Source organism: Spinacia oleracea, chromosome 3 (assembly GCF_020520425.1).
Source record: "Spinacia oleracea cultivar Varoflay chromosome 3, BTI_SOV_V1, whole genome shotgun sequence".
NCBI lineage: Eukaryota > Viridiplantae > Streptophyta > Magnoliopsida > Caryophyllales > Amaranthaceae > Spinacia > Spinacia oleracea.
Window position 1 is genome coordinate 138,805,201 of NC_079489.1, and position 17,424 is coordinate 138,822,624.

Here is a 17,424-nt window from a genome sequence, read left to right on the forward strand (position 1 = left end):
TGATTGTATGATTGTATGTAGGAGGAGGAGGTTGATCCTGGGGAAATTCCTCATGCTGATAGGATCCTCCGCTATGAGAATTCGGACGGGGAAGAGGTGGTGGAGACCATTCCTTGGGCTTCTCCTCCGCACTGGAAATCATATGATGCTGTACCCGAGCATTACGCCCCTGTAAGTACTGTTGCATTTTTGAAACTGTTTGTAACTTTGCATGGGAAAATTGATCTTGAATTTTGTATGCAGGCGCCTCGGGTGAGAGTGCGTCGCTGGATGCTCTTGCTTGATTCTTGGAAGAGGCAGTGCGCCAAGCTGACCCGGAAGCTTTCTGGCCGGAACAGAGAGGTATCTCACTTGATCTTGAAACTTGTGTACTGGAAATTCCAACTGGGAAATTGATTCTTGAAGTTGTATTTTGTATAGGAGCGCCGTCGAGACCCTAGAGACTCTGTTGACAGGGAGCCTCAGGCGGAGACGTCCTTGGGACAGGAGGGACCAAGCTTGGAGCTGGGACAGGGGTCCGGTGCTGGTGCTCATCAGAGGCATTCTGATGCTGAGGGGGGAGCTTATCCTTTTGTACATGTTGATCCCACCAGGCATTCATTTGAAGGTGCTAGCGGTTCACGGCCCTTTGTTCCTCCTTCCGGCTATTACTTCGGAGGAAGTGGTCCTCATCCTTGGGGTGCGGGTTCATGGGCTTGTTATGCGGAGATGGAGAGGATGCGACAGGCTCAGATGTTTGGGTCGTACCTGTATATGCCGATGCCGCCGCCTTATCAGTATTCCTCTCCTCAGCAGGGAGTTCATCCCTCCACTAGCACACTTCGTATCTCGGAGGAGGATCCTAGTACCCCCGGGACGGAGCTGGATCGCGAGCTAGAGCGCCTTAGGAGGCGTAACAGGGATAAGGCGCCTGTGGTTGACGTCACCGCTGATGATGACTCAGACTCACCCTGCATGGTAGTGAGTTCCAGCTTGCCTGGGTTGATTTTGTATAGGTTGGATTGTATTGTGTTTGTATGGCTTGAAACTTGAATTTTTGTATGGTTTGTATGGTTTTGAACTTGAATTGGTTTGTAAAATTTGAAGATTGACTTTTGTATGTTTGAATGCTTGAAATTGTATGCGTTGTGTGTGCCTTAAAATTTTGTAGCTATATGCATGCATGACAATTTTGCGAAAAAATTTGAAAAAATTTGCCCATTTTTTCGGGTGTATGTACCCACTATAAGCCCCCACTTTGACTGAGGTTTTTTGGTTAGGAAAAGCGCAAGTCAAAGTATATTCAACTCTTGCTTATGCACATGCAGACTCGACTTAGGACGCCTATCTAGGACTAGAATGCTTGAATTTTGAAAGAAAAATTGATCCAAAATCTGCCTGAAGCGTTGATCCGGACTGCTTGAAATTGCGCGGCTTGCGGCTTTGGAATCTTGAATAATGGAGGTTGTACTCTGCTGTCCGAAACACTAAAGAGTGTGTACTCGGAGTCATAAGAGAGGACGGTGGCCTCGTCCTTTGGTGCAGGCTCCCGGCGTCTGGCGTGGGCTTGGCGCCTGACGCCTGTGAGCTGTCGTGCAAGCCAAATCTTGTATAAATAGGGAGTGTTTCGGATTATTTCTTGTATCAATCCTTCCCTGCTATCATTGCATACTGCTTCCTCACGAAGAGAAAATATGGTTGTGTCCTTTGAAGGTGCCTTGAACTCGTGGCTTGGTTCGCTAGGCAAGTTGGAGAAAAGTGAAGGAAATAATGCCCTTGGTCCAAGTATGCATTCTATGTTAAGTCTAATAAATGCGGTTCAGTATTAATTAACAAGTTAATAATTCAGTGAGATCAAGTGAGCTGAATGCCTAGCTAGAGGCCGCTTTAGTTCAAGTGGAATTAATGATATTAATCCACAGCTTACTCTTGACTGAACCCGTAGGGTCACACAAATAGTACGTAAACGGATCAAGTATTTAATAGCATTAAATACTCCATCTATGAATATTCGGAACCGACGGATCTTGGTTTCAGTGGGAGCTAAGATCGTCACAGGAAAGGAATGAATACTCCGGAAACGATGATATTGCCGGAAACGGAAATATGGATCGTATCGGAAATATAAATATTATCCAAGTCGTAGATGTTGCCGGAAACGGAAACATGGTACGTGTCGGAAAATATTATCGGAAATGGAAATATTGCCAGAATCGGAAATATTGCCGGAAACGGAAATATTGTCAGAATCGGAAATATTACCGGAATCGGAAAATAATTCCGGAAACGGAAATATTAAATATTTGTTCGAAACGGAAATTAATTCCGGAATCGGAAATATTAAATATTGTTCGTATCGGAAATGAATTCCGGAATCGGAAAATTTAATCGGAAGCGCATCGTACGAATAAGCATCGGACGAGGCCTGCCGGACGAGGCCCAGCACGAAGCCAGGCCATCGCCCAGCAAGCCAAGCGCGCCGCACAAACAGCCACGCCAGGCCCAGCGCAAGGCCAGGCCCAGCAGGCTGCGCGCAGCGCGCAGCGCGCACAGCGCGCACAGCACGCAGCGCGCACAGCACGCGCAGCGCGCGCGGGCGCTGAGTGGGTTGCTGCTCGCGTGCACGCATGGGGCCCATCGTGGCTGCCGTGCGTGTGTGTGCAAGTGTTTGTGTTCGTGCACGTTTCCTAAAACATGCAGAGTTCGGTTAATGATTAAATTCCTAAATTCTATTTGATAAATTAATTAAATTAGAGTTCTTGTAGGATTCTAGGTTTGATTAATTTGTATCTGAATAGGATTTCGATTCCCTTTCCATACCGCTATAAATATGAGGCTAGGGCTCACAATTTATAACACAAGTTTCAAAGTATTCAAAGTGAGTTTTTGAGAGAAAAATTCAGTCACACATTTGCCTATAAAGTGCCGAAAATAATAGTACCTTAAGGGCGATTCTAGTTGGTCAATCTTAAGGCGGATCCGGACGTGCTGTGGACTATCTACGGAGGGACGACACTTGGAGTCCTAAAGACTTGTTCTTGTTCGGTTCGGGCGCAGCTAGGGAAGGCACGCAACAAAGAGTATGCATCTAATCTATGCTAAATGATTATGTGTAAATAATATGTTTTCCTGGGTTTATGGTTTTTCCGCATGATTTATGAATTGTCATATGTATCATAACCTAACAGTGGTATCACGAGCCCCTTATTATTTTCATAATCTAAATTGCATGAACATGGTTAAATATTACAAATTTGCAAGAATTAAAAGGGGTGATTAATTTTCGTAATTGTTAATTAATTGCAAATTGCGTTTATTTAATTATACGTACGCAGTTTTTCGGCAGTTTCTTCGTTACTCATCCGAATTGAGTGATTTTTGTGTCAATTCCGCATGTAAAAGGCATTCTAAAATGTTGACAAAAATAATTTTTTTCTGCCGAACCCAGAATTCTCAAATACGAAGCCTAACTATGACTTTTCGAAGGTTTTAGTTTTTCGAATGCAAAATTTCGTAAATTTAAGATGTTAAATTAAATATTTGCGATTCTTGTTGATAAATCTTGAATTTTTGATTGACCTACTGCATATGTTTAACAATTTTGAATGCCTAGTCTTGTTAATTATGCAATCTAATTATTAATTATGATTAATTTGTTGAAAATTAGAATAATTTAGAATTAATTTGATTTTCATAATTAATTGTAATTTAATTAGAAACCTATGATTAAAAACCACCATAAAAATTGTAAATTTACGATAAATTTTAAATTTTTATGACCTAGACTTGAATCCATAACAATCGGAAATCAATTGGATAATAAATTTTCGATTTTTCGCCCTAAAATTATGAAATTAATATTATTTATTAATTTGTCATTAATTTTAAATATAAATTTTAAATTTTATGCGATTCGTTCATAAAACTTGCACGCACGAAGCAATGGACGCTTCGTGTTACCCTTAAGGGGTGTTGTATAATGCGGGCTTGCGACGACGAGCAAGGGAGCTCGTCGCCCGTGCGGCACGAATGCAATGAGCAAGGGCGTAGTGCACGAGCACAAGGCAGCAGCCCTGCCTTGTGTCGTGTGCCACGACCAATGGACGAATGGGCATGGGCGTAGGGCGAGCCAAGGCAGTCGCGTGTGGGCAGCAAGCGAGCTGCGCCACAACGCGCGCTGCCTCGCACAAGAGCGCGCAGCCTCGCGCGCAGCGAGCGCAAGCTCGCGTGCCACGAGCGCTGCGCCTAGCATTGCTCGCGCGCACAGCGAGCGATGTCGCGCGCCCAGCGAGCGATGTCGCGCGCCCAGCGAGCGATGTCGCGCGCCCAGCGAGCGATGTCGCGCGCGCACTGCGAGCGATAGCCCGCGTGCGATGAGCGCTGGCGCGCGCAGCGAGCACCAATGCGTGCGGAGGCTTGCGATAGGGATGCAGCAGCTATGCGACGAGCGCATGGGCTGCGCGCACATGGCCAGCAATGGCTGTGTGCGTGCGGCCCATGGGCATGCAACGCGTAGGGTGTTTGCGTTACGATTAGATCGTTCTGAATGTTTAATTTGAAAATTTCAGTTCACATAATTTTAATTAATTTTAAAATTAATAATTTAAATTATTTTCTTGGATTTTAATTTTGAATATTATAATTATAATAAATGTTATTTATTCTAATTATTTTACTAAAATTAAAATCATGAATTAAATTAAATGCGACTGAAATTAAATTAAACTTTTTGGATTCAATTATAAATTTATATGAGCTTTAAATTTTAATTAAATTTGTATGTTTCCGGTTAGACTAGAAATACATTTTTATGTTTAAAATTGGTAAAGCATATGAATTTATTGGTTTAAGTGGGAGCACTTTTTAGTCATAAACTCTTGATTAGGTCTACAAATCCTTAAGGTTAAAACAACTTGATTAGAATTAATAAGGACTGAATAATTGGTAGATTATTGGTGCCCTTGATTAATTGCTGCAAATGTTTACGTGATGCATAATGTGTTTTACTAACCAGCTATGTGGGCCATTCATGATAATGAATGGGTGAATGGTATATATTGTATATGTACTGTTTTGCAGGTTATGAAGTGACTAGTATGGCCCAAATAGGATAGAAAATATGGTCTGCGTACCATTAATTTGAATGTAATTGGTCTAAAGTACCAAAGTTATTTTTCAATTCAAATATGGTCTGCGAACCATCAAATAGTTGTAATTAGTTATAGCTTATCCTATTTGAAGAAAATGGTGCCTCCCACGGAGATTTTCAAGACGGACTTTGAAGTCAAAGCTTCAAGATGAAGTCGGGCCATACTAGATCACAAATATCTTATGCATGTTTTAAGTTATTTATTGTTTTAAATATGTCTTAAAATGCATGAGATCAAAAGCTTGATTATGTTGCATGATTAAGGATTTTAGTTCACTTAAAATCTAACCAACATAGTAAGAGCCTTAAGTTCCAAACTTAAAAATTGAGTTAAAAGGTGCCATGCCAAAATATACACTTGCTTGGATATCCTTTACATCAATCTAGTAATAGTTTTCGCTCAGCGAGGTGTTACTTATTGGTCCTAAAGGGGCAAGGTACACAAATAATTGTGAGTACATGTTAGTTTTGGTGAAACTCAACGATATAAGTAAGGAGTCCTTTTATGTCGTGGCAAATTCGATAGGTTTACCTAATAAGTTCTTAGACGTGCCTATCAACCAAGAATAGTTTCTAGACTATTAGCAAAAGGCTTTTGCTTACCTAAGATGTTCTAGGATTAAGTCGACAAACTGTGCTTAGTTCTTCAATGATTTTAGGATCTTGGAATCATTTTATTCACACCTGCCGGAACACATAATTTGAATAAAATGCTTAATGAACATTGAATTATGCATGTATGCTAGAATTTAAAGTTTATTAAGAGAAACTGTGAATGGTTATTTATTTGTTTATTCTTTTCAATTGTAGTTTTAATATGGCAAACAACAATCAAAACATCATCATGGGTTATGAGCTTATGGTCAAGCTGAACCTGACAAATTTTCTTGAATGGGAAGCTAAGCTAGTTGAAATAGTCAAACTCAATGGACTTGAGTATGTACTGTCACATCCCATGCCAAGCTACTATGCCAGAGACATGACCCCTGAGAGATTTTACGCCTGGGATGCGGATCTCAAAAAGGTTATGAGTCTCATGCTGAACAATATCCCTGATGATTGGGCTAGAAGGTTTGTAGCCTATGAACCTTTTACGCTCATCAAGAATCTGAGGGATATCTGTCGTGGAAGTACGGAGGACAGGGACCTGAACGTCCATGAGTTGATTGAATCAATGTCTGGTCTAAAGGTTAGTTCTCCCAACAGGTGTTATAGGATGGAGGTCCAAGAAACACATGCTCAGCTCCTTCGCACTAAACAAAGGGTAGGCGTCCCACTGAGGTTCCATGTGGATCTTATGTGTTCATATTTTGATCGCCTAAGTCTACTAGGAACACCAATAAGCGAAAGGATGGCAGTCTCTGTCTTGCTCAATTCACTACACAGTGGGTTTGGTCGCTTCAAGCAACTATACCTAAGTGAACCAAGAGAAGAAACAGTTGCAGAATTTATTCACCTTGTCAGAAAGGCTGAAATAGTACTGGACTGTGAAGCCAAAGATTTACTCAAGGCTAGAAAGAGACCATTCAAGAAAGGTGGAAAGTCCAAGGGCAATGCTAAATCAAAGCAGGACAAGTCCACATCAAGCTGTCTTTATTGTGATGGAATAGGCCATTACAAAAGAGAATGTCCAAAGCTAAAGGAAGATCAGAAGAACGGAACAGTCGTTCCATCTTCAGGTATTTTCGTTATAGACTGTATACTTGCTAATTCAACTTCTTGGGTATTAGATACAGGTTGTGGCTCACACTTATGTTCCAATCCACAGGGACTAAGAAGAAGTAGAAAGTTAAGCAAGGGTGAAGTCGACCTACGAGTGGGAAATGGAGCACGGATTGCTGCATTAGCTGTAGGAACTTACTATTTGTCGTTGCCCTCCGGGCTAGTTTTGGAACTGGAAGAATGTTTCCATGTTCCAAGTCTTACTAAAAACATCATTTCAGTTTCTTGCTTAGATGCTAAGGGATTTTCCTTTATAATAAAAGACAATAGTTGTTCGTTTTATTTTAAAGAGATGTTTTATGGATCTGCTAGATTAGTCAATGGACTTTATTTATTAGATCACGACAAACAAGTATATAACATAAATACCAAAAAGGCCAAAAGGATGATTCAGATCTCACCTATCTGTGGCATTGTCGATTAGGCCATATAAACTTGAAACGCTTAGAAAGACTTCAAAGAGAAGGAATTCTAGAACCATTTGACTTAGAGGATTATGGTAAATGCGAATCATGTTTACTTGGCAAAATGACAAAGCAACCTTTCTCTAAAGTTGGAGAAAGAGCAAATGAACTATTGGGTTTAATCCATACAGATGTATGTGGACCAATGAGTACAAATGCTAGAGGTGGTTTCAGCTACTTTATCACTTTCACTGATGACTTCAGTAGGTATGGTTATGTCTACCTAATGAAGCATAAGTCTGAATCCTTTGACAAATTCAAGGAATTTCAGAGTGAAGTAGAGAATCAATTAGGCAAGAAGATTAAGGCATTGCGGTCTGATAGAGGCGGTGAATATCTGAGCTATGAATTTGATGACCATCTGAAAGAATGTGGAATTCTATCAGAATTGACTCCTCCTGGAACACCACAATGGAACGGTGTGTCAGAACGGAGGAACAGAACCTTGCTAGACATGGTCAGGTCAATGATGGGTCAGGCCGAACTTCCATTAGAATTTTGGGGACATGCACTAAATACAGCTGCACTCACTATAAATATAGCTCCGTCTAAAGCTGTCGAAAAGACTCCATACGAATTATGGTTTGGAAAGCCTCCAAATGTGTATTTTCTTAAGATTTGGGGATGTGAAGTATACGTCAAACGATTAATTTCAGACAAACTTCATCCAAAATCTGACAAATGTATCCTTGTGGGCTATCCAAAGGAAACAAAGGGGTATTACTTCTACAATACATCTGAGAACAAAGTGTTTGTTGCTCGAGATGGTGTCTTTTTGGAGAAGGATCACATTTCCAAAATGACAAGTGGGAGAAAAGTAGACCTCGAAGAAATTCGAGTCAAACAACAAACTCTAGAGAATGCTCAAGATGACATTCAGGATGAAACTCAGAGATCTTTAGAAGAATCTGGTAAGAATCATGGTCAATCTAGAAATGTTACCCCGCGTAGATCGCAAAGATATAGATCTCAACCGGAAAGGTACTTAGGTATTTTGACGAACGAGAGCTATGACGTTCTATTACTTGAAAGTGATGAACCTGCGACTTACAAGCAAGCTATGATGAGCCCTAGCTCCAAGCAATGGCAAGAAGCCATGCAATCTGAATTAGACTCCATGTCTGAAAACCAAGTATGGGATTTGGTCGATTTGCCAGATGGCTACCAAGCCATTGGAAGCAAATGGGTTTTCAAACTGAAAAAGGACAAGGATGGGAAACTTGAAGTTTTCAAAGCTAGATTGGTTGCAAAAGGTTACAGGCAAGTCCACGGTGTGGATTACGATGAAACCTTTTCACCAGTTGCAATGCTAAAGTCTATTCGAATAATGTTAGCAATCGCTGCATATTACGATTACGAAATATGGCAGATGGATGTCAAAACTGCTTTCTTAAACGGCGTTTTAACAGAAACTGTGTTTATGACACAGCCTGAAGGTTTTGAGGATCCAAAGAATGCTAAAAAGGTATGCAAGCTAAAGAAGTCAATCTACGGATTGAAGCAGGCATCCAGGAGCTGGAATATACGTTTTGATGAAGCAGTCAGTGACTTTGGTTTCATCAAGAACGCGGACGAATCTTGTGTATACAAGAAGGTCAGTGGGAGCAAAATTGCTTTCCTAGTATTATATGTCGACGACATATTGCTTATCGGAAATGACATTCCTATGTTGAACTCTGTCAAGATTTGGCTTGGGAAATGTTTTTCGATGAAGGATCTAGGAGAAGCACAGTACATATTGGGCATCAAGATTTACAGAGATAGATCTAAAAGGATGATTGGACTTAGTCAAAGCACTTATATCAATAAGGTGCTTGATAGGTTCAAGATGGCGGACTCCAAGCGAGGCTACCTACCCATGTCTCATGGAATGACTCTAAGCAAGACTCAGTGCCCAAAAATACTTGATGAGCGTAGATGAATGAATGGGATTCCATATGCATCATTGATTGGTTCAATAATGTATGCTATGATATGTACACGCCCGGATGTTGCGTACGCACTCAGTGCTACGAGCATATACCAGTCAGACCCAGGAGAGGCGCATTGGACTGCTGCCAAGAATATTCTGAAGTACCTGAAAAGGCACAAAGATGACTTCCTGGTCTATGGTGGAGATGATGAATTAATTGTTAAAGGCTATACGGACGCAAGTTTCCAAACCGACAAAGATGATTTCAGATCACAGTCTGGGTTTGTCTTCTGCCTCAACGGAGGAGCAGTAAGCTGGAAAAGTGCTAAGCAAAGCACCATTGCGGATTCTACAACTGAAGCGGAGTACATTGCTGCACATGAAGCAGCAAAGGAAGCTATATGGCTAAGGAAGTTCATAGGAGAACTTGGTGTAGTCCCCTCCATTAAAGGACCAATAGCCCTGTATTGTGATAATAACGGAGCTATTGCACAGGCAAAAGAGCCTAGACACCACCAGAGAGTCAAGCATGTACTTCGTAGATTTCACCTTCTACGAGAGTTCGTTGAAAGAAAAGAAGTCGAGATAAGCAAAATTGGAACTGATGACAACATATCAGATCCATTAACTAAACCTCTGCCGCAGGCGAAGCACAACTCGCACACTGCAGCTATGGGAATCAAGCATATTGGAGAATGGCTTTGATGTCTCTGTTTAATGTTTTAAAGTTTTAGAGTTTAAATCTTTGTAAAACATTATTGGTTAATCATTCACAATAAATGAAAAGAATTCATTTTTCCATTTAATTTGTGGTTTATTAAATGATGAGTCCCTTCAATTTGACGATATATTCAAGATAGACTGTCAGGACCAGTCCTGTGACTAAGAAATGTCTATCAAGTGAACTTGAATGTCAAAGGTTGAAAATGGTCCCTAATCGGAGTTTTCTATAAAATTGGACGCATAGAAAACGTTAGACGATTAGAATGCAAGATGACTAGTAGTTCTGTTTCTTGAACTATGTGGACATGGCAATGTCATAATCATTTGCATAGATACTTACTTTGGGAAGACTAGTATCGGACGAGACCTATGAAACTTTACTGTAAGAGATGAAAGTCTGTCATAAGTAAATTTCATTAAATTATTAGACACTAAATCCTCAATACCTGAGTGATTTGAGATTACTTGTTTGAGAACTGGTTGCTTTGACGTTGACCAACCGTCGCACCGTAAAAGGAGGCTATAAAGGCAACGCTCAGGTAATCACCTATCAAACGAAGTCTAATCTCAAGATCGCAAGATTGGGATTGTCCTCCCATAAATCGGGATGAGATGCTTAAAAGTTGTACAAGGCCACTCGGAGAGCTAGAAACTGTGAAATGCATGGCCATGCTCGAATGAATCATAGGCTATGATTATCTGTTTATTTGATCAGTTGAACTCTGAAACCGAGGAACACCTCTGGACATAATAAGGATGACAACTCTTACCTTATGTTCAAGAGCAAGCATCGAGCGACAAAGGAATTAGGAAATGCACACTTGTCCCTAAGGACAAGTGGGAGACTGAAGGAAATAATGCCCTTGGTCCAAGTATGCATTCTATGTTAAGTCTAATAAATGCGGTTCAGTATTAATTAACAAGTTAATAATTCAGTGAGATCAAGTGAGCTGAATGCCTAGCTAGAGGCCGCTTTAGTTCAAGTGGAATTAATGATATTAATCCACAGCTTACTCTTGACTGAACCCGTAGGGTCACACAAATAGTACGTAAACGGATCAAGTATTTAATAGCATTAAATACTCCATCTATGAATATTCGGAACCGACGGATCTTGGTTTCAGTGGGAGCTAAGATCGTCACAGGCAAGGAATGAATACTCCGGAAACGATGATATTGCCGGAAACGGAAATATGGATCGTATCGGAAATATAAATATTATCCAAGTCGTAGATGTTGCCGGAAACGGAAACATGGTACGTGTCGGAAAATATTATCGGAAATGGAAATATTGCCAGAATCGGAAATATTGCCGGAAACGGAAATATTGTCAGAATCGGAAATATTACCGGAATCGGAAAATATTTCCGGAAACGGAAATATTAAATATTTGTTCGAAACGGAAATTAATTCCGGAATCGGAAATATTAAATATTGTTCGTATCGGAAATGAATTCCGGAATCGGAAAATTTAATCGGAAGCGCATCGTACGAATAAGCATCGGACGAGGCCTGCCGGACGAGGCCCAGCACGAAGCCAGGCCATCGCCCAGCAAGCCAAGCGCGCCGCACAAACAGCCACGCCAGGCCCAGCGCAAGGCCAGGCCCAGCAGGCTGCGCGCAGCGCGCAGCGCGCACAGCACGCGCAGCGCGCGCGGGCGCTGAGTGGGTTGCTGCTCGCGCGCACGCATGGGGCCCATCGTGGCTGCCGTGCGTGTGTGTGCAAGTGTTTGTGTTCGTGCACGTTTCCTAAAACATGCAGAGTTCGGTTAATGATTAAATTCCTAAATTCTATTTGATAAATTAATTAAATTAGAGTTCTTGTAGGATTCTAGGTTTGATTAATTTGTATCTGAATAGGATTTCGATTCCCTTTCCATACCGCTATAAATATGAGGCTAGGGCTCACAATTTATAACACAAGTTTCAAAGTATTCAAAGTGAGTTTTTGAGAGAAAAATTCAGTCACACATTTGCCTATAAAGTGCCGAAAATAATAGTACCTTAAGGGCGATTCTAGTTGGTCAATCTTAAGGCGGATCCGGACGTGCTGTGGACTATCTACGGAGGGACGACACTTGGAGTCCTAAAGACTTGTTCTTGTTCGGTTCGGGCGCAGCTAGGGAAGGCACGCAACAAAGAGTATGCATCTAATCTATGCTAAATGATTATGTGTAAATAATATGTTTTCCTGGCTTTATGGTTTTTCCGCATGATTTATGAATTGTCATATGTATCATAACCTAACAAAAAGGGAGCTTGATGGCATGCATCTTGGGGTGCTCGTCTCTTTCCGGTTTGTAAAATTGGATTTGCACTTTATTCTTGCTGCTCTAGAGGCTTGGGACCCGAATCATCATGTCTTCCGCTTTGGAAATAATGAGGTATGTCCCCTCCCTGAGGAATTTAGTGCCATATTGGGGTGGCCCTTGATGCTGGAGCCATGTATGCCTAGTGTTGAAGAACACTTTTTCTTGAGCTTTGAAAGGTATTTGGGCTTGAAGCCCCCACTTTTGAGTGCTGTTGTATATGGCATAGGGGTGGATTTGTCCCTCTTTGTCACCTACTTTTCTGGGTTTGATGCTCCCAAAGTTTTCCGCTTGAGAGCCTTGAGTTTTTGTATATTTGCTCGCTTCCTCTTTTAGAAGCAGGGGTTTGGCAATGGCGATGCCTCCCTAATTGAGATTGTAGAGCAGTTTGCTAATGGTCGGGACCCAATGCCGCTCGTGGTTGGCGAAACTTTGATGGGCCTTGACATGCTAAAGTCGGACCCCTCTTCATTGCCGTCGGGAAGTCCGGTATTACTCCAAGTAAGGATCTGGAGCCTTCTTTGTATTGTTGAACTTGTACTTGTATTTGAATTTTGAATGTTGAATTTTGAAATGTGTTTCTTGTATACTCCCCAAGGTTTGGCTTATGGAGAGGCTCATGTTGGTGGCACCACCGGAGAACATGGCGAGCTACAATAGAAGAGGATTCACCGTGCGGCCCATGGTGTATGGTCGGCTTTCATTGGATGAGTGGAGATGCACACTCTCTGGGATTGGATCTTGTATAAGGTGGGTAGTTCCTTGGTGGGGAATTGCTGCTATGAGACATGCCCCTGGTTCTACTGCTTTGAGGGTGCCAAGCCTCACAATGCTGGTCTTCTACTCGCCTGCTCGAGTGATGAGACAATATGGCTTGAAACAGGAGATTCAGGACTGTATTGAAGAGAACCCGAGACCTGCTGCGCTGAATGCAAATCGACTTGAAGTTTGGAGGCGGTATTGGGTCGCCAAACCATTCTTGAGTATCCAGTTCCCGCCTGAGCCAGTTACTCTGTCTGCGGGGTACATTGTATGGATGAGAGGCCTAGGCCAGAGGGACATTTCTTTCTCAGGACCAGCTAGAGTCCGAGGTTCTAGAGCTAGACGTCCTGCATCAACTGACTATGAGGAAGGTGACGGGAGTGTGGCCCATCCGGTGCTTGACCGTTCAGAATCCAAAGGAGGTTCGTCGTCCTCCCGTCTTGGAAGGCTTGCAAGTTCCTTCTCCCGCCGCTTGGGCAAGGGGAAGATTGATGATTGATTGCGGGAGGAGCTAAGGGATAGTACTCAAGGTGCCAAGACTCGAGAGAATAGTCGCCCGACCCTAGATCTTTGTAGGCTAAATGTGTTTGAAATTGTATTGGAAGGAATTGTGTTTAGAATGTGTTTGGAAGATGTGTTTAGAAAGATGTGTTTGGAAAATGTGTTTAGAAAGATGTGTTTGGAAAATGTGTTTAGGAAGTGAAAAGGCTTTTGAACTTTGCTTCACTTGATCCTGACTTTGTATTTGAATTAGCTGTGAAGGCCTTAGGGCCCAAATAAAGAGTTATTGTGTTAAGTTCCGCTTGAACATGCTTTGCTTTGAATTGGCACATTTGGAATAACAACAATTGAACTTTGAAATTTGATTTGATTTGATTTTTAGGATGCCCTTAATTGAGGAAACTTTAAATTTTTTTTTGTATTAAAGTGGTCGGGCCTCGAAATGAGGTTGCCTACGTGTCCCGTTAGGGAATCAGGCCGGACGTAGTTCTGCCTACCTTACAGGACTTGAATTTGAATTCTTGAATTTGAACATGGAACTTAGACATAGAACTTCTTGAGTTGATCGAGGTTGGTAAGAGATCTGAATTTTGTTCCGTCGATGTCTGTTAGTTCAACTGCTCCCCCGAAGAGGATCTTCTTGACGATGTATGGGCCTGCCCAATTGGGTTTGAATTTTCCCTTGGGTCCATGATGCTTTTGCGAAGGGATTTCAGGACAAGCTCGCCTTCCTTGATGTTTCGGGTTCTAACCCTTTTGTTAAAATGTCTGGCCACTCGGCGCTGATAGAATTGTACATGGTGAGCCGCTTGAAGCCGTCGCTCATCGAGCATGACTAGCTCGTCATACCTTGCTTGTACCCATGCAGCTTCTGGGATTTTTCTTTCTAGGACTATCCTTAGAGAAGGTATCTCCAGTTCGATAGGTTGTACTGCTTCCATTCCATAGACCAATGACAACGGAGTTGCACCAATTGAAGTGCGAATTGAAGTTCGATATCCCCACAATGCGATATGCAGCTTTTGGGGCCAGTCCTTGTAATTGGTAGTCATTTCAATGATGATGGTCTTGACATTCTTGTTGGCTGCTTCGACTGCCCCATTGGTTTGTTGGCGATAAGGTGAAGAGCGATGATGTTGAATTTCCCGGAGCATGGGTCCGTTGGGATTGTTGTATTGAAGATTGTGATGTTGAAGCTTGGAGATGTTTTTAGAACTTGAACCTTTGGAGTTTGTAACTTGAATTTTGTACTTTGGAATTGTAGATGCCTTGCTTGGCACAACCTTGCTCGGTTAGAGATTATAGAACTTGAATTTTGTACTTTGGAATTGTAGATGCCTTGCTTGGCACAACCTTGCTCGTTTAGAGATTATAGAACTTGAATTTTGAATCTTGTACTTGTTGAATGGGTCTTCACATTCTCCTTGGAAATGGGTTCCCTGATCACTGATGAACTTGTGAGGAACACTGTATCTGTATATGATGTTTTCTTGAATGAACTGGGACACTTGCTTGGAACCCAATACCTTGAATGATCTGGATACTTGGACTCTTGAATAAACCAGGCCTCTAGCTGCTTAGAGACCTCTTCTTGAATTTTGAGGGAAACATCCGGTTTCATGCGACGGAGTTTCTGCTTGATGGGTTTTAAACCTGGAATAAGGGGAATTGTATGCTGACCGATGCTTGGATCAACCCCTGGCATATCATGATAGGACCATGAGAAGACGTCTACATACTCTGAAAGTAGCTTGATAAGATCGTCCCGCTCTGCTTGAGAAAGAGTTAAACCAATCTGAACTAGTTTTGAGTCACCGTTGTTAGAAAGGTTGATTTTTTCTGTTTCCTCAATTATGGGCGTCCTATTTTCATGATTTTCGATAGCTTTTAGAATTTCGATGTCAGTTTCTTGGGAAGCAAAGTTGTGTGGATTAGGATTTGATTTTGAATTAGGACTCGAAGAGTAAGTAGAAATTGAAGTGTTATTGAAATCAACAATCATTACATCGACTGTTTTGACTTGAAGCTCGGCCTTTAGTGGCTCTTGATTGATGCAAGACTCTAGTTCTAGACACTTAGACTCATTGCTAGACTCAGATCCAGACTCATCCTCATACTCGGACTCGCTCATCATAGATCCTTCGCCCACAGTAATCTTGAACATTTTTCCATTTGAATTGATTCTTGAAAGGGACTTGAAGTTTGATTTGTAGAAGGTGAACTGGCTGCTCGTTCGATGCCGGCTATGAGGGAAGCTAGGGCTGATGGATTTCTTTTCAACCTTTCTCCTCTTCGACGAACCCACAGGATCTTCGGACTCCTAGTTAGAACATACCAGACGATTTTAGAACTTGGACTTCCCGACACATGATATGATATGCGTGCAATGAATGAGACCTGGACTTGACTCTAAGTGCCACTCCGAAGATTCGGGATTTTGGATTTTGTACTTGTATTCGGGATTTGCAACCCGTTGGAAATGTTTGAGAGGAGCCTTCATTCTTTTGTGAAAGTTGACTCTTTGTACTAGAATTTGGGAAATCGAAGAGGAATATTTCGACCTTTGGAAATTGGACTTATTTGAAGGGGATTTCAACCCGCTCTAGGATTTGGAAATTGGACTTGTACTAGGAAATTGTATTTTCAAGGGAATTTCAACCCATTGGACTTGGAATATTTGAAGGGAATTTCAACCCGATTAAAAGAGAACTGGTTTTGTATTATTTAAAAGGGAATTTCAACCCGTCAATATTTTAGGGGAGTTTCAACCCATTGGACTTGGAATATTTGAAGGGAATTTCAACTCAATTGAAAGGGATTGATTTTGTATTATTTAAAGGGAATTTCAAACCGTCAATATTTTAGGGGAGTTTTAACCCATTGGACTTGGAATATTTGAAGGGAATTTAAACCCAATTGAACAATTGGACTTGTATTATTTTAGGGAATTTTCAACCCGTCAATATTTTAGGGGAATCTCAACCATTGGAATTGGAGTATTTGAAGGGAATTTCAACCCATTTGAATTTGTATTATTTTAGGGGATTTTCAACCCGTCGATGGAATCTTGAACTTGTATTATTTCTCGGGATTTTCAACCCGTTGGAAGTATTTTGACTTTTGTATTGGGAAGGCGAGGATTTTTTTGTAACTTGAAGATGAGCTTGAAGTTTGAATTTGACTTGAAGTTTGAATTTTGAAATGGGAGGAGATGCACTTTCGTATATAGAATATGAGGCTTTGTGTTTGGAAAAATCCGGCATTGTGCCGCCGTTGGATTTGAAACATTGAATTTGGGAACTTGAAAATCCGGCATTATGCCCTCGTTGACTTGGAATTTTGAAGTATAGGACTTGAGGTTCGAAAGGTTGAACATAGAACTTGAGGTTTGAGTTGAAAATTCGGCATTGTGCCGGCAATGAGTTTGGATATTTGAACTTGAGGTTTTGAGATTGGAGTTAGCAACTTGAGTTTGAGGTTTGAAGACTTGAACGTTTGAAATAGGGAATCCGGCATGACGCCGTTGGATTTGATCTTGAAATTTGGCTAGAGAATCCGGCATTATGAAGCCGTTGGATTTGGGTTTTGAATTGAAACTTTGAAACTCGAAACTTGAACTAGAAAATCCGGCATTATGACGCCGTTGGATTTGGACTTGACAATTGAGGTTTTGGACTAGGAAATTGGGTTTTGAATGGGAAGCTTGAAATTTGGAATTGAAGACCCGGCATTATGACGCCGTTGGATTGAATTTTGAACTTGGAATTTGGAATTCGAAGTGGAAAATCCGGCATTATGACGCTGTTGGATTGAATTTGTGGCTTGAAATTTGGAATTGAAGACCCGGCATTATGACGCCGTTGGATTGAATTTTGAACTTGAAATTTTGAATTCGAAATGGAA